We start from the raw sequence: 19,314 nt of genomic DNA, 5'->3' as shown, positions 1-19,314 counted from the left end.
CATTCATGAATCAGTTACACATGCATCAGATATGCATGTTCAGCATGATATGTTTAGCTATCAGTCATGTCAGTCATGAGATCATGTTCCAATTATTCACGTTCAGTATGTACGTTGGTTATATTCTCCCTTTACTCTCAGTCTCATTCAAGGATGAAAGTTCTCAAGGGGGAGATATTGTAATACCTCATACTTTTTCCTAGCTTTAAATTATCTCAAGAATATTAGAAACTTACTTTGAAAGATGAATCCACTTTTGTACATGTGGTATTTTTAAGATTTTAACTTTTTGTCATGTGGGAAATTCAATAAAATTTTCATCGATATAAAATTTGCCTAAATACAATAACCAAGTAAGAAGTTATGACTATTTCAAGTTTCCATCATAAAACAGTGCCATATTGGACAGTGGCGCACTGTGCCACAAGCTAAAATGGCAATTGTCCTTTTCCAGTGTCTCCGTGCAATTTCCTCCGCATTGTACCAAAATTCTAGGTCATAAAAGAAGGGGCAACGCGATGGCTCCAAGTCACGCGATCCCTCAGTTTTCCAATTGTAAAATTCTAGTGACACGACGTGATAGAGCCGCGTTGCGCTAGGAATTTGGGAATTTTTTACTGAAATTTAATGACGCATCCAGGGTTAAAAGGGTCAACTTCCCACCCCTATTTAATCCCTTTAACATGTGATTCAACCACTTTTCACCCAAAATATACTTGTTTCTCTGAAGTTTCTCTCAAGCAAAAGCTAGGATTTTATAGAATATCCAATTTCAAGAAAGTTTCACTGTCAATCTTCTCGAAATCATGAACTAAGGTATGTGTTGTGTTAGTTCTTGCATTCCTTCCATCCATAAAGCTCAAGAGCCTTGTTTTATCTATAAATCATGGTATTTATGTTGTGGGTTATTTGTAATCATGTTGTTGATATTGATTGATTTCAAAGTTGAAATTTTTGTGTGTTTATCATGATGTTATGTTACCATGCATGTTAAAATCCATGAACTTAGTGGCTTATAATGTATAATTTGATGAATTTACTTATGCCATAAGTTGTGCATGCAAGGTGGTTGATAAAATACTTGAAAAAGTAGAAATCATTCTTTATAGCTCAAGACATAAGCTAAATGTGACATGCTTGTCATCCTCCTATGTTTAAATTGTTTCCATGCTATCATTGTGAAGTGTGTATGTTATCGAAATTGCCATGATATTAGAATATGAGATTATGATATGATTATCAATATTCTCGTCCATGGTAGATAGTATGATAACCCTGTACTTCGTGAAATCCGCAACTTATTAAATTATGTATTGTTGATGTGGGTGTTGTACTTGATAAAGTCATGCTTCGTCAGTTTCCTTCTATCGAGTCCTGGGTTACTTTTACCCAAAACATTAGCTGTGTGCCTAGAGACATGTCATGTTTTGACGATATTCTCAGTCAAGCTATGATCCTTAGACTTCAGACAGTCTTATGACTCTGGAAACCTCCATGATCTCATGAACTAGTCAGTTGTTAGATATCAGTAGTATTCCATCAGTTAATGGAATTCAGTAACTCAGTCCATGTTCAGTTTAGTAAATCATGTTGAGTATCTATTCAGATGGGAGTAGAAATTAGCACCAAGCAAATACAAGGATAGGAACTCACCTGTTATATGAGGGTGTGATTCTTAGAAGCGATCCTTACGTTCCAAAACTATGTAGACAACATAGGTTGAGACATCATAGCCTGCTATATGAGGTTAGATGAGGTGGCTTAGCCTGCTATATGAGGGTTCCCACCGTTCTTACTAGAGTTACTTGTTATATTAGGGTCACTCACATGTTGTCGTTACCAGTGGCGCGGTATTGACACCCTTCCAATCAGGGCATAGATTGTACCCCAATTTAGCTATAATGAATCATTTGGGGTATGTCGGTTAGATGACTACCTCCCACGATCTCATTATCAGTCTCAGTAAAAGAACTCAGATAGTTCTTCAGAATTCAGGACTATCAGTACAGTCAAATCAGATACAGTATGAACCTCAGCTAGTTCCATTAGATTTAGGACTATCATTTACAGTCACTCATGTTATCAGTTATCAAAATTCTGTCATTAGTCATGTTAGTCTTCAACATACTCATGTTATAATGATTTCAGATATAGTTACTATGTATGCATGCATGTATTCCCACATTCATATTAGTTAGTTAGCCAGTATTGTTCATTCATATGAGCCCCATGCATTCAGCCTACCTCACATGCATACCAGTACATTCAAAGTACTGATGCATTTGTGCTATGGTGTCTTATTCCATAGGTTCAGAGACACAAGCTCCTGAGCATCAGTAGATTCTAGATATCAGCAGTCAGTGTTAGCAGTGAGTCCTCATCCTTCGAGGACATGATTATTTCCCTATTATCTCATTATTCAGTTTATTAGTTAGAGTTAGTTGGGGACATGTCCATCAACTCCTTACTCAGACAGTTCATTTAATTAGAGGCTTTCTAGACTATCATATTTCAGACTTTAGTAATTTTAGTTTTATTTTGGGTATTCTATTACCCCACATAGATTTTATATTATTTAAATTATGTTCAGTTTTTAACCTTATGGCATTTTAGTTCATGTTTCTGCATTATTTAGTATTTTATGCAGTATACAGGTACAAGTATTAGTCATGGGTTAGCTTGTGGTCCTTCGGGGTCATGAGCACTATTTAGCATTTCGGGTATCAGATTTGAGGCATTACAAAAAACCTTAAGACCCCACATCTTATAACACTTTGTGGCCTTTGATAACACACTTTGAAGGATCAAAACATTCTCAAAACTCTCTCTAATTGTTCTTAAGTATATTGGGCTAGGGTTTCTTCAAGGTGTTTATCTAGAGGCATAAATACCAAAATTTCTTTGTGAATCTTTGTGAATAAGTCATGTTACTCTTCCCTCATTGTTAGTTTATGAAAATCATGTTTTTAAGACTTTGTCTATGAATCATTAATGGTGGTTTTGAAAACCAATACTGAGGGTTTTGTTGCATATTATTGAGTATTGTTTACTCTTTGTTTAAATTGTGAATATACATGTTTTAAAGATGGTTTTTCATATGTGGGTTCTTGGTATTTATAGTTTAAAAATTAGGTCATGGTTATCCCAAAACTTGATGGTTTTTACTTTGGCTTTGGTTTTGGTAATGGTATGCCCTCAATGTGTTTGTCAAAATGTCTAAGAGAACAAACTATTCACATGTTGAATTGTGTTTTCAACTAAGGCATTAGCCTAAAGATTTTAAATCATTGGTAGTTGGTTTTGTTAAGGCCTTATTGGCTATACATTGGTTTGAATCGTAACCTTGGTGGGTTAATTGGCTAAATTGGTTTGAGTCCTAACACATTGAATTGAATTTATGTCTTTATTAGACTATGGGTTGGACTCCCGCATGAAATTGACTAATAATGGTAATGTCATATGATACGCTTACACGTGGTGTTGGTATGATGATACCAGCGGGGTGCCTTGCTAAGTAGTTGCTTCAATGGTTGTGCATGTGTAACATGTGTTTTAATTGGGCTTTAAAGCGGGATGTGTAGCTGGGCCGTAAAAGTGAAAGTTCAAAGGACTAACACTAGAAATTGCACTAGCTGGCGTAGGTGTATTTGTGATTGGGTGGTTCAAGTCCCCCAAATAAATATATGAATGGGAGGTTCGAGTCACCCATAATACATGTATTGATTCCTAAGTCACCTTGATTATGCCGGGAGGTTTTAGTCCCCCATATAGGCATATACTGTTATGGATATTTTCTGGTTCATGTGGCTACATGCACTGGGACCCTTATAGATAGGGGAGAGCTGGTCCCATATATCCCGTGGGTACCTTGATATATAACAGTTATGCTACACAACCCAAGTTAATATTTTTAAATTTTATGCTAGTCTTGATCCCTATCTCGACTTGGTATATATATGTATGTGTATGCATTGCATTGGTTATGTACATTAGTTGATTGGTTCTGAACTGTTGGCACTATATTATCCTTATCCTTGAGTTACATGTTGGAGCTCCAATCTCTAACTATCTTTAAACGCTGTATCCCCATATGATGTAGGGATTGGTCATACTATCACACCTCCTACTCAGTGACTTAGATTCGAGTGCAGCTTGTGTTGACTTGAAGTGGTGATCTTCCATACTTCAAAAAACTCCATTTATTGCTTTGAGTTTTCTTATGTCTCTATTAGTTTAGAGTTGGATATTGGTTTTGGCTTTGGTTGGGGGCATGTAATGACGAATATTCTTGGATTATTTTAGAGGCTTTGTATAGACAAGCTGTGGACTTGGGTATGTTTTGCAATGAATATGGATTTGGTTATTGTTTTATGGTGGTTGGTTTGGTTTGGATGGTTGACAAGGTTGGGTTGGTCTTGTATATTGGCATATCCCAAATTCATTACATTTTAAATGATTTGTATCTTGTTATATGTTTGGAATTCTTCCGACTTAGGGTATATGTTGGTTGGTTGGTTTGGGTATCGGGGGTGATCTCTAGTCCTTGTGGGACTTGAGATGCCCATTACGATGAGGCCCTGTTTTGGTTATGTGAATGATCCTCCTTACTCTTAGAGAATACCAAAATATCATCAATGAAGACAATCACAAATATATCTATAAACTGATGGAAGACCCTATTCATCAAGCCGATGAATGTCGCGGGGCCATTGGTTAAGCCAAACAACATCACCAAGAACTCAAAATGCCATTACCGGGTACGAAAAGTTGTCTTAGGATTATCCACCTCCCTAATTTATAACTGATGATACCCGGAACGAAGATCAATCTTACAGAAGAATTTGGCACACTAAGGCTGATCAAAGAGATCATTAATTCTTAAAAGTGGATACTAGTTCTTTACCGTCACCTTGTTCAACCATCGATGATCAATGTACATACGAAGGGAAACATCATTATTATGTAGGGACAAGAAATGTACACCTCACGGGGACACACTAGGATGATGAAACCCTTGTCTAAGAAATCCTTCACCTGCTCCTTGAGTTCCTTCAACACTATTGGAGCCATTCAATATGGCGGAATAGAAATACGACGAGTGTTCGAAACAAGATCAATACCAAAATCAATCTCTCTATTGGGAGGGACACCAGGAAGATCACCAGAAAAAACCTTTGGGAATTCACTAACCATGGGAACAGATGTCAATGAAGAACCCTCTGAGTTAGAATCTTTAACCCAAATCAAATGATAGAGACATCCCTTGGAAATTAGTTATCGAGCTCTAAGATACGAAATGAATCTCCCCTTAGGCACTAGAGAACTTCCCTCCCATTCAACAATTGGCTCATTAGGGAATTTAAAAATGACCTTACTGGTCTGACAGTAAAAAAACATAGCACGAGTGTAACCAGTACATTCCTAAAATGACATCAAAGTCAACTATGTTAAACTCTATCAAGTCTACCAGAGTCCCTTTATTACGAACAGATACCACACAACCCCTATAGACTCTTCTGAAAACCACAGAGTCTCCCACTGGGGTAGAAATAAAAAAAGGGGCCCGACAAACACTCAGGACCAAAACCAAAATGCATAACCATGAATGGGGTAACATAAGAGAGAGTGGACCCCAAATTAAGTAAACAGTACACATCACGGGAAATGAGTTTCAATATACCAGTAACGACATTCGAAGATAGCATAAAGGCGATTCTGACTAGTACCAAAGCCAGAAGTGGTACCCTTTGGTTTAGGAGATAAAGAAGAGGCAACTGGAACCTTGTTCGCCCCAAAACCAACTCTAGAGGGACAATCCTGCTGCATATCCCTAATCTGAACATACTTAAAACATTGGTTCCTCCCCTTTTTGCACTGACCATGGTGGTACTACCATAAAATATGGTGAGACAGTAGGATAGTTCTGATTAGGCCCCACTGGCCTGAGATTGGGCACCCTTTGCCCTAGAAGTATTACCACCCTAAAAACATCAATCACCAAAGAAATTTAAGCAAGTAGTACTAGCCATCGAATTGGAGTTAGGGCTCCCCCAACTCTTCTTCTTAAACTATTTTGCATTCCGCTGTTGGTCTACCCTATTCTAAATATTGGAATTTCTTACTCTGGCTTTCACTAATCTTAGCTTGCTTCTTTTTTGCCCCTTCGACCTATTGCATATACACGACCAATATAGAGATGACCTTGTCCTTGTTCAACAAGGAAGACTTACTCTCAAGAATCAACTCATGTGACAATCCTGAAGCAAACTTTCTCATCCGGTCCCTCATATTAGATAATAGCTTAGAAATATACTGGGACAACTGATGGAATTTCAAAGCATACTCCTTAACTGAGATTCTTTGTTGTTTCAAGTAAACAAATTCCATTGCTTTTGCCTCCCTCAACTCCTGAGGAAAGAAGCAATCCATAAATGTACTAGAAAAATCATCCCACAAAGCAGAACCAACATCTTCTCCTCTTGATAGTTCCCACTCTTTGTACCATAGTTATGCCACATCCTTCAATTTATTAGCATAAAAATCTACACCTTCAACCTCCAAAGCATGAATATGTTCTCCATCTTATCAATAAAACTTTGAGGATCCTCCTCAACCTTTGTACTAGTAAATATCGAAGGATGCAGCCTTATAAATTTTCCAACACAAGTGGCCTCAGATGAACCCATAGAAGTAGCAATAGACCTGAGTGTTATGACTGAGACTTCACCAATTGAGTTAATAGGTTAATAGAGCGATGGAACTCAATATTAGCATCCTCTCCGGGAGGTGACTGAGTATGAGTGTCGCTCTCAGGAGTTGAATCAGTGGGACTCCATGAGGACAGTCAGATGCAGTGACCCTTGATTAGGTTTGGACCTCAGAAGTTGGATGAGCTCTGTCTATATTGTCCTTAGATGGGATAGAAGGAGTTCCACAAATATCAGATTTTCTTGGAGGCATGATCTGAAAGACAAACAAACAGAAATTAGAAGGATCTAAGACCTTAGACTCTATAGGTCAAAATTAAGACAACAAGAAAGGGAAATATTCCTAAATGTCTCACAGTCTCTCTCTTATTAGTGTGGCATGATACACACCCATAAAAGAGACTCTACTTGACATAACGTTGAGGATACCCAATGGATCATAACCCTGGCTCTCCTGCCAACTTTGTCACAACCCAAACTCAGGCCTAGCCTGACGGGTATCCCAAGTTTCATGTGGACCGGAGATCACCCTTTTACCTAACCTAGTCAACACAACAACCTCAAGTGTCAGATGAATTCCAAACATATAATAAGATAGTATAAGCTAAGACTAATATTAATTCATAAAATATCAAAACCAATTACCGATAATAGGACAACAGTCCATAACCAAACCAACCCATAAAAATAACACACCCATGTCCACAGTAATCCAACAAACCCTCTGTAAAATTAAAATCAATAAATTATTTAGACATGCACCTACAGTAATCCAAAACAAATTATGAACAATGTCTATGTCACAAGTAATAAGGAACATGAAATATAGCCTTCCAAAGTATGGAAGCTCACCACTTCGATGTCAACTCACTAACTAACTCAAACACTGATCAGTATGCAAGAAGTGTAGAAGAAGTTCTGGCACCTACATCGCGTGGGGATACAACATCCAAAGATGTTTAATAGTTGGAGCGTTAGCATGTAACTCAGGGTTAGAGGAACAAAATAATGCCAGCTTTCAAAACAAAATCAATTAACCATGTGCAATCACATATATACATATCTATATCGTATCAATATAGGGAATAAGGCTTAGAATGAATTTTGAAAACCTTAACCTAGGTTGTGTAGCATAATCATCATGAAACAAAGCACCCATAGTCTATGTGGACCCAGATATCCCTTAGCTGGAAGGTCCCAAATGCGAGTAACCATATGAACTAGAGAATATCCATATCCATATATGACTTTATGGGGGAGTCAAATCGCCTGACATAATCAAGGAGACTTAAGTACCAATGTATACAATATGGGGGACTCTAACCTCTCATTTATATATCCATTAGGGTTAATTGAACCTCCCGATCATATAGACACCCGCACCCATTAGCGCGGTTTCTAGTATTAGTCCTTTGGACTCTTCTTTCACGGCTTGGAAAAATACTCTGCTTTAAATCCCAATTAAAGTATTTATTACACTTACAGAACCATTAATCCAATTACTTACCCATCCTACTTGCAAGTGTACAACATGCCATAGCGATTATTAAACAACTTAGGACTCAAATCCATTGTCTAAACAAAAATATCAATTCAATCCAACATTTAGGGATGCGAACCTATTTCATATTTCAAATAAATTTATGATCAACAAGGCCTTTATAAACCATTTACCAATCCTTAACATCCATAGGACAATGACTTAATTCAAAACATAATTCATCATGTCACAAGATAATTCTCATTGACATTTTCTCAAATAGGTTGAGGGAATACCATTATCAAAGCCAAAAACTAATAAATTTAGGGTTCAACTTGACCCATTTGTTAAACCTCAGTTCCCATGCACCCACATGTGCAAAACCATTATCAAAATATGTATAATCATAATTTAAACCATAAGAAAACAATATTCAACATTATGCATTCAAACTCTCAACCATGGTTTTAAAAACTGCCATTAATGACTCATGAAAAATACTTTAAACATATGATTTTAGTGAACTAACAACGAGGAAAGAGTCACATGCCTGAGTTACGAAGATTCACGGTGAAATTTTTGATCCTTAAGCCTTTAGATGACCACCTTGAAGAACACTAGCCCAACCTTCTTGAGAGGTTTTTGAGAGAGTTTAGAGAGTGTTTTAATCTTACTAAGTGTAGAATGAATTCCCAATTTATGTTATAATACGTGGGGTGTTAATGACTTTGGGGTGGGAATGTCCAAAGTACCCCCAGCTTAAAGTTGTAGAAACCCATAAGTGGTTACAAGTTGATACTCTAACTTGTCACCATAACATACAATTGCTATCAATAAGTCATTACTAGAATAGAGGGTTCAACACCATACTCTGTTGAACTTATAACTCTCTTACCCCACTCATCACTAGAACATATGATTGGTAAGGTCTAGTCCTATCCAAGGTAAAACACCAAGGTCTAAATACTGGACAACATACGATTGAAACCTAACCCTCTATCATATAACCATATGAGTTGTAAGGAGTCTCTTATAACTAGGAAAGAACTTGGCCAATAACACACTGACCAATATATGACTAGGGTCCCTAGACCCTTCATCACACCATACGACTTATGGTGTAAGTCGTAAGATAACAGAAAGTTCAAAACTTAAGAAATTTACAAGGGATAAAGTTCAAGGGGTGTTACTTATGAATCCAAATCGCCAGCTATGTGTTAGCTACTATGGCAAGGTACCAATACCCTTTTAACTGAGGTTATAAGATGGACCTCGATTAGCTCAGAATAGGGCATGTCAATTATATAATATCTCCTATAGTTTCAATGCAATATTCAGATTATATAATTTTAGGTTTGCATGACCAAGTGTTCAGTTACCAACCATCCAGTCAGTTAGTTTTACAGATTTTTTTAGAATATCTTTTACTTTGTCTTTTATTCATTTTACATGTTCGTACATTCATGATCAATATCTATATACACTTCAGTTATTTTTTATCTCACGTACCAGTACATTCAAAGTACTGATCATATACTCTCTTTTGCACTATGTTGTCTCATATCATAGGTTCGAACGCTCAGTTTCTTTGATTGATCTTAGTCAGTTCAATACTACTCAACTGCTGTTATGGTGATTCCTCATCCATTGAGGATAAGTTATTTATAGTTACTTCCAGTGTTTTTTCTATTTTAGATAGTTGGAGTTAGTTGGGGGTTTGTCTCATCGTCTCTTTATGTTTAAAAGGCTTTTAGATGGCCATGCTTGTTTTTATTTTTTATCATTAGTTTAGACATGTTGGGTATCATTTTAGTATTATATATTAATAGTATTTATATCAAATTAGATACCGCATATAATGATTTATTATTATTTTATTGAGTGCTTACAACAAATACCATATCATGGGTTAGTTTGGGGTCACTTATGGCCTTAAGCACCATGTTACGACTTGGGAGCAGTCTTGTGTCATAAAAAAACTTAGTATTAGAGTCAAAGGTTCTAAAGTATCCTAGGTCATCTAAAAGTAATATTATGTAGAGTTTTATGTGTGGGTGTGAAATTCTCTACACTTATGGATAGGAGGCTATGAGAATTTTTAGGAAAGTTTACCTTCTTTCAGTGTTCATGCCGTGTTGTAGAGTGTATGCTTTATTAAACTTCTCTTTCTAACTTGTTCTCTACCATTTATAGAAAATGCCACTAGAAGGGCTAGCAAAAAGAGGAATAGGGATCAGCCTTCACCACCACCTATCCTTAAAAACCTGTTGAATGAATAGGTCTCTCATACAGAATTTAGGATTGCTTTCACAGCCTTATCCCAATTCCTGGCTGCCTAGAATAAACAACATACTGTTACCGCAGCCAACCCAGTAGTAAATATGGTTGAATCTAGGATTTGAGACTTCACTTGGATGAATCCTCCATTATTTTTTGGATCCAATTTTGAGGAGGATCTACAAGAATTTCTAGATGGTATACAGAAAGTGATAGACATTATGGGTATCACTTCGAGTGAGAGTGCTAACTTAGCTGCTTAGAAGTTTTACGGAGTAGTGCACACTTGGTTTAAGCAGTGAAAAAAGTACAGAGGTTTAGAGGCAGGGCCTATAGAGTGGGTTGATTTTACTATGACCTTCTTAGATAAATTCTTTCCACTTGAGTTCAGGGAGGCTAAGATTTAGGAGTTCATCAATTTAAAGTAGGGTATTATAAGTGTGAAAGAGTACTGAAACACCTTAGGTTTTGGCCCTTGAAAATTTCTTTGGTTTTGAACCTTCTAATCATCATATGACTTACACCCTGACTCATATGGTGTGGGTATAGGTCTAAGACCCTAGTCGTATGTTGGTCAGTATGATATTTTCCAAGTTTTATTCTTGGTACAAGAAGACGTTATACGAGTCGTATGCATATAATATGAGAGATAGATTCCAACTATATGTTGCTCAGTGTCTAGCCTAGATATTTCTGCTTAGGGTACGACTTGAAAGACACTAATCGCATGGTCATGGTATGAGTTAGGTGAGGGAGTTGTATGTTGTACAGAATATGGAGTCTAACTTTTTGATCAAGGTATAAGTGAAAGGTACCACTCATATAATATAGGTACAAGTGGAGGGGTCCAACCAAACCCTCCTGCGAGTCTTCTAAAGCTTTTAAGTTAAGGGAATTATGGACAATTCCCACCCTAAGCCCCTACAACCCCACATATTATTATGCTAATTGGTCATTATTTTCATACTTTAGAAGACTTAAAACACTCTCTAAACACTCTCTAACAACCTTTTAAGAAGATTGGACTTGGGTTTTTTCAAAGTGATCATCTATAGGCTTAAGGATCAAAATATCTCCATGAATATTCGTAACTCAGGCATGTTACTCCCCCCTCATTGTTAGTTCAACTAAAAGCATGTTTTAATGAGTACTTTTGTTGGTATTATTATCGATTTATTTAGGGTTTTGAAATGGATGTTGGTTGTTTTGGTTGTTCATGATTGGATAATGTTTTCCCATGTTTTTCTTATGGTTTTTCATTTTATAATTATGGTTTGGACATGTGGTTGCATGGGAATGGTCAATTAATACTTGATTCTATTTTTGGAAAGTATATTCCCTTAACATGTTTGTTAAAATGCCAATGAGAATGATTTTGTCATATAGTTTGACTATTCTTGAAAACTTTGCCTTACATAATATTGTAATGGAACCTAAATTAGTTTGGTTGGTTTTAATAGTTTGGAAAGGCCTTGGTGGACATGGCTTTGGTTTAATTAAAAACCTTGTGGGGTACACGGGAATTCCTCAAGTGAACTTATAATGAAAACTTTGTAGGGTACAAAAGAATCCCCCAAGTGATATTAATAATGGAATCTTATGGGGCACATGGGAGTCTCCTAAGTATTGGCTAGTGACATTGCTTGCAAGATATAGTCGGTATGATGATACCACTAATTAATGCCTTAATAATTGACTCCTAGAATTGGTCATTTGGTTATGTGCTAAAGGTTTTAATCTGGCAATAATGGGGGTTGTGATAGCTATCCGTGAAGGTAAGAGTATAAAAGGTTGACATTGGAAACTCATGTTTTCCAAAAAGAGGATTGGTCTTGAAAACCACATACTTGTGGGGTATAATTGAATCCCATAAGCATATACACGTATCATAGACAATGAAGGGTACAAGGAAATCCCTAGCCACCTATGGTATCTCTTGTTCATGTGGTTACATCCCATCCAGGGGGTAATACTGGACCGATATAGCCTGTGAGTGATTTATTATAGTAAATCCACATAACCTAGGTTAAAGTTTTAAAATCATGCTAAACCTGATTTCTTTTCTTGGCATGGTATATATATGTGTACGTATGTGATTGCATATGATTATTTAATTTAATTTTGTATAATGGCATTATATTATCCATAATCATAAGTACATGCTAGCATTCAACCGCTAACCCATCTTTAGGTGCTGTATCCCCAAATGATATAGGAACGGACTATACTATTATAAGTTTTGCTTAGTAATTCAAGGATAACTTGAGTCAGACTGAAGTGGTGAGCTTCCATTCTTTGGAAGACCCATTTTATATTATGGTTTATCTTATAGTTTTACTGTTCTCTTGATATTTGTTTTTGGCTATGGTCATGGGCATGTCCCAATAAGATATTCTTGGACATTGTTAAGAGGCTTTGTATGGACAACTGTGGACTAGGGTATAAATTAGTTTGGTTTAGTTTAGATGGTATGACTTGGTGGGGTTGGTCTTGGTTTTAGATTTATCCTAAAGTCATTAAAATTTTAGTACTCTATCTTGTTATATGTTCAAAATTCATCTAATACGAGTAGTATATTGGTTGGTTAGATTGGGTATAAGGGGTGGTATCCAGTCTCGATCAAACTGGAGATGACCGACATGATGAGGCCCATGTTCAGGTCATGTCAAATTGGTATCAAAGCCTAGATTTTGGTGTCATGGGATGTCCATAAAGCTGTGCCGAGTAGAGTCTTTTTTATGTAGCGCTCTATACTTATAAGGGAGAGGCTATGAGACATTTAGGAATATTTTACTTTCTTGTTTTCAATTTTTGTGCTATAGAGTGTAAGGTCTTGATATCTCCCCTAATTCTTCTTTTGTTCACCTTTTAGGTCATGTTATTTTGACGATCTGAACCTTATGGAAACTTATTGGTCCCAATCGAGGATGACATGGACCGATCTCGTCCAACTCAAATGGTGCAGAATAAATTTAGGGTCATAGTTTCTGATTTCCTCCATTGACCCTACTCTAGAAGGTGACCCTCATGCTCAGTCACCTTAAGGAGGTGTTATCAATGCTAAGTTTTGACATTCTATTCATCTGTTAACCCAGATAGTGGCATATCTATTATGCCAATTTGATATTGCTTGAGTGAGAAGGAATAAGGAAAAAGTGATAAATAGGTAGAGGAAGAAGTCCCATTATTCAGACTAGGAAAAGGGTAAAAAAATAGTGGTAGAGGTGGTGGGCAGCTGTTTGAGGAAGGGAATCTAAGGATATCCCATGTATTTATATACTTTATCATTTGTCTTCTAGTGAATATCATTTTTGGTATGGTGGAGCTTAGTGAGCTCCACCCTATCCTTTTTACTGATTTTGTGGTTGGTTGCACCGTGGTTATTACTATAAGGGGAGGAATTAGTGTTTTAGCTGTGGTCAGTTGTGTCACATACAATGGAAGTTTCCCACAAGGATTGTAACTAGGAAAATAAGATACGATTGCTACTTCCCTAGCTTCTGCATTAAGGGGTGTTTCTTCAGGTTTTGGCACTGGCTGAGACCTTCTTATGATCTCACTAGTCGATAGGAGTTTGAGGCATTGCTTAATGTTATTGATGGTATGTTGAAACTCTTTTCTCATGATGTGTACTATTTACTAGGTTTGGGGTCCACTCTGTCTTATGTGACCCCATTTGTGACTATGTATTTTGGATTTAGTCCTGAGTTTATTTTGGACCTTTTTCTATTTCTACCCCTAGTAGGTGACTCTATGGTGGCTATAAAAGTCTATAGGGGTTATGTGGTATTTGTGGGTGGTCTAAAGACTTTGGTAGATCTATTTGAATTTGATATGGTTGATTTTGATGTCATATTGGGGGTAGATTGGTTGCACTTATGCTGTATGTATCTAGACTCTCAGACCCCTAAGGTCATCTTTAAATTTCATAATAAATTGGTTATTGAGTGGGAGGGTCGTTCCATAGCTCCTAAAAAGAAGTTCATATCATATCATATCTTAAAGCTCAAAGTTTAATCTCTAAGGGGTATCTCTATTATCTGGTTGGGTTAAAGATTCTAACTCGGAGGGTCCTTCTTTGCATTCTGTCCTGGTGGTGAACAAAATTCTCGAGGTCTTTTCTTATGACCTTCCTTGTGTCCCATTAGGGAAATTTGAGTTTGGATTGATCTTATTCTGGACACTCGGCCCATTTCTATTCCTTCTTTATAGAATGACTCCAATTGAGTTGAAGGAGATAAACTAACAGCTAAAGTATTCTTTTGATAAGGGTTTATCTACCCTAATATTTTTCCATGGGGTGCTTCCATTCTTTTGTGCAGAAGGGGGATGGTTTTCTTTAGGTATGTATAGTTTATTGGTGGGTGAATAAGGAATGAGGGTGAACTCCTTGTAGGGTGGATTATATATGTATATTTTACATGGGGTAGTCTATCAGTAGTGTGTGATGGTTGATAGACACTAAGTTTAAACCCTAGATATTGATTTGGTAAAAGGAGTATGTTAGCTCGAGGGTAGAAAGACGATAGTTATGGGGGTAGATTGGTAGTCCTAGTGGGATATAAGAAAGAGACAAGTTTGATGACTTAGGGAATATAGGTATGGGGAAGTTGTGACATATAGGCCGGAGGTCCAGGTTGAGCTGATAGATTGGGGGCTAAGTCATTGAATGGGTTAGGGCATATAGTGTGTAAGACTATGCTAAACTCGAAGTAGCATCTAGATAGACCAGTTTTTTAAGAAAAGAGAGTCAAGTATCCCTAGTGCATATCCATGGTATTACCCCTTAAAGCAGAGTGTTGTGCTTATAGTTATCGTAATATGGAGATTATGGGATAATCTTAAATTTTCTCCTTACGGTGGACTTCAAATGGAAGTCGGGGTGAATTTACTCTTATTCTAGCAATTTTCTCCTATTTCAGTTAAGAGGGCACTCTACTAGTGTTGCACGCATTCTAATGGCATTTATGCCTAAGATTTGTATTTTGTGTACCGCGTATGTCCATACTCCATCCCCTGAACAAAAGGCAATAATAGTACTCAGAAGTTCGAACTCCTAAGTGTTCAAGATCTATGTCATTACACTCACGATCCATATATTCATGTCTCACATCATGCCTAGTTCTAAGAAATAGTAGTTTCAAGTGACAATTCTTACTTTGTTCCCTAAATATGAATCTCAGCTTTACATTATATTACCTATGATACATGTAGTCTTGTTCTCCCAATGCCCAGTCGTGAAGACTTATGCTATGGTGTGTTTATGTTAGAATTATCCTTCATTTATAACCTAGTTGGTTACTATGGAGTACCTCATGGATAGTGTGTCATGTTTTATTTCACAGGTCTTGCCTTGAGTAGAACAATAAATAAAAGTTGTAATTAAGAAGCATCCCCCTTCGTTCTTAATGTTTGTACTTTAGTTCCTCAATGACCCTTCTTATGTTAGGGTGGTGGTGGCTGTGGAAGTGTAGTAATTTTTAGGATGAGAGAGTAGACGTCCTTGGTTGTGAAATTTTAGGGTGACTACTAGAGCTAAGGTTATAAGAGTAGATGGAACAATAAGTACTTTGTCCTATGAAATAGTTAAGGATAGAAGGTGCGGTGAAAACCTTTGTAATAGTAATTGAAATTCTAGATCTCAGGTGAAAGATCCATAAAGTAGGGGTAGAGAGATAGGCTTAAAGTTTGGGGGTTGATAGATACCAACCTATTGTGTTATGTGGTTATAGCTTCTTGATTACGACCTGCCGTTTCTTGATTATAGTGATAGATAGGGTAGTATTATCGGAGTGATGCAAATTATAAGGTCCTATGTTTCTACTAGCACTTTTAACTCTCAGTTAGTCTTTAGTATGGGATGGACGTACAGTTAAACTTAGGCCCTCTTGTTATGTGTTCGTGGGGAAAGTTGGGGGTTGAGTTGGAGGAGTCTTGTCTTTATAATGAAAGATTAGTAGAGAGTATGATCCTATTTAAGGGACATTAGATGCATTGCTTACTTAAGAAGGAGCTCTGTAAGGAGCTGAAGGGGACATGGAGTTTGACTGCTCATTCTTAGTGTCTATTTTGGATAATTATGGTTAAGGTATGTATGTATTCTTAACGTCTTTGTTTTCTATCTTGTTAGAGCTTGATGGAAGATTTCCTTGGCATATTTGTTCTCTAACTTAGTTAAAGGCAAGAGTAGAGATGTTTGGGCATTTAATTGTGCTTATACTGTCTTGTCCCATCATTCGAGGATGAATGATCAAAGTGAGGGAGAATTAAAACACCCTAGGTTTAGGCATTTGAAAATTTCCTTGGCTTTGAACCTACTGATCAACACACAACTTACATCCTAACTCATATAGTGTGGGTACGCATCTAGGACCCTAGTAGTATATTGTCAATATAATATTTTCCTTGTTCTGTTCTTGGTTCTAGAAGACATAATACGAGCCGTATGTACATGATACGAGAGTTAGGGTCCAAACTGTATGTTGTCTAGTGTCTACCTTAGATATTTCTACTTAGGGTATGACTTAAAGGGTACTAGTCATATGGTGATGGTATAAGTTAGGTGAGGAGTCGTATGTTTGACAGAATATGGTGTCCAACTTTTTGATCAAGGTACAAGTGGAAAGTACCACTCGTATAATATGTGTACAGTAGAGGGGTCTAACCGTACCCTCCTGCATGTCTTCTATAATTTTTAAGCTGAGGGTATTTTGGACAATTCCCAACCCAAGCCCTTAAGACCCCATGTCTTATAACCCTAATTTGTCATTGGTTGCACACTTTAGAATATTAAAAACACTTTGTAAACTCTCTCTAATAACCTCTCAAGAAGATGGGGATCGGGTGTCTTCAAGGTGATTATTTAGAGGCTTAAGGATCAAAATCCCTCTGTAAATTTTCATAACTCAGGCATGTTACTCCTCCCTCATTGTTAGTTCTACTAAAAATATGTTTTAATGAATGATTTACATGGTATTATTGTGATTTGTTTGGGGTTTTGAAATAGATGTTGGGGGTTTTGGTTGTTCATGATTGGATAATGTTTTCCCATATTTTTCTTATAGTTTTTTATGTTATAATTATGGTTTGGATATGTGGTTGCATCGGAATGGTCAATTGATACTTGGTTTTGGTTTTGGAAACTATATGTCCTCAACATGTTTGTTAAAATGCCAAAGAGAATGGCTTTTTCACATAGTTTGACTATTCTTGAAAACTTTGCTTTGGTTTAATTGAAGACCTTGTGGCGTACACAGGAATCCCCCAACTAAACTTATAATAAAAACCTTGTGGGGTACACAGGAATCCCCTAAGTGGTTTTAATTATGGAATCTTTTGGGGTACATGGGATTCCCCTAAGTATTGGCTAGTGACATTGCTTGCAAGATATAGTCGGTATGACGATACCACAAATTAATTCCTTAATAATTGACTAGAGTTGTTGGTTTGGTTATGTGCTATAGGTTTTAGTTGGGCAATCACGGGGGTTGTGATAGCTTGCCGTGAAAGTATGAGTCCAAAAGGTTGACACTGGAAACTCATGTTTGCCGACATGAGGATTGGTCTTGATGACCACATACTTGTGGGGTACAAGGGAATCCCTCAAGTATATACACACATATGTATCATAGAGGGCGAAGGATACAAAGGAATCCCCAACCACCTATGGTATCTCCAGTTCGTACGCTTACATACACTAGGGTCTGTCCAGGGGGTAATAGTGGACCCATATAGCCCGTGGGTGGATTATGACGGTAAAGCTACACAACCCAGGTTAAAGTTTTAAATACATGCTAAACCCAGTTCCCTTTCTCACATGGTTTATATATATTTATAGTATGTGATTGCATATGGTTATTTACTTTGATTTTGAATAATGGCATTATTTTAACCTTACTCATGAGTATATGCTTGCGTTCACCCTTAATCCGTCTCTGGGCGCTGTATCCCCATGCGATGCAGGAACCGATCATATTATCACACCTTCTACTCAATGACTTGGTGATTAAAAAACAACTTGAGTTAGACTGAAGTGGTGAGCTTTCATTCTTCAGAAGGCCTATTTTATGTTATGGTTTATCTTATGCTTTTACTATTCTCTTGACATTTGTTTTTGGCTTTGATTGGGGGCATGTCCTGACTAGATATTTTTAGATATTATTTAGAGGCTTTGTATGGGCAACTATGGACTTGGGTATAAATTGGTTTGGTTTGGTGTCGTTTCTAAACTTATCCCAAAGTCATTGAAATTTTTGTACTCTATTTTGTTATATGTTTGAAATTTATCTAATAAGAGTTGTATATTGGTTGGTTGGATTGGTTTAGGGTATTGTGTCCGGTATTGGTCGAACTTGAGATGCCCGACATGACATAGCTCTGGTTTGGGTCGTGTCAAGTACTCCCTCAATTTGTCCAGTTGGCGAGGTATGATCCAGCTATGGTGGCCAATTCTAGGTCCAAGATGAATAAGTTCGTGTCGGGAGTTTCTGAAGATGTGCTAAAGGAGTGTAGAACAATGATGCTGATAAAGGAGATGGATCTCTCTAGGTTGATGTTCCATGCTTAACAGATTGAGAAGGTGAAGTGCAACGAGAAGTAAAGAGAAAATATGAGGGCCAGAGCAGGTTACTTTAACTTTTCTCAACAGAGGCCGGAAGGTGGTAATCATTCTCAGTTCTACCAGAAATGTTAATCTCCAACCCAATCTTCAGCCAGTGCTCCAGTTCTTAAGTTCAGACAGGAGAATCGAAATAGATCACCAAGCTCTAAGTCCCAGGATAGTATGAATAGTGGTCGTACAAACCTAATCTGTAAGAAATGTTGTAAGAATCATTAGGTTGAATACAAAGT

The sequence above is a fragment of the Capsicum annuum genome, chromosome 9, assembly GCF_002878395.1.
Source record: "Capsicum annuum cultivar UCD-10X-F1 chromosome 9, UCD10Xv1.1, whole genome shotgun sequence".
Classification (NCBI taxonomy): domain Eukaryota; kingdom Viridiplantae; phylum Streptophyta; class Magnoliopsida; order Solanales; family Solanaceae; genus Capsicum; species Capsicum annuum.
The sequence above is the reverse complement of the archived record's forward strand: the minus strand, read 5'-3'. Positions refer to the sequence as shown.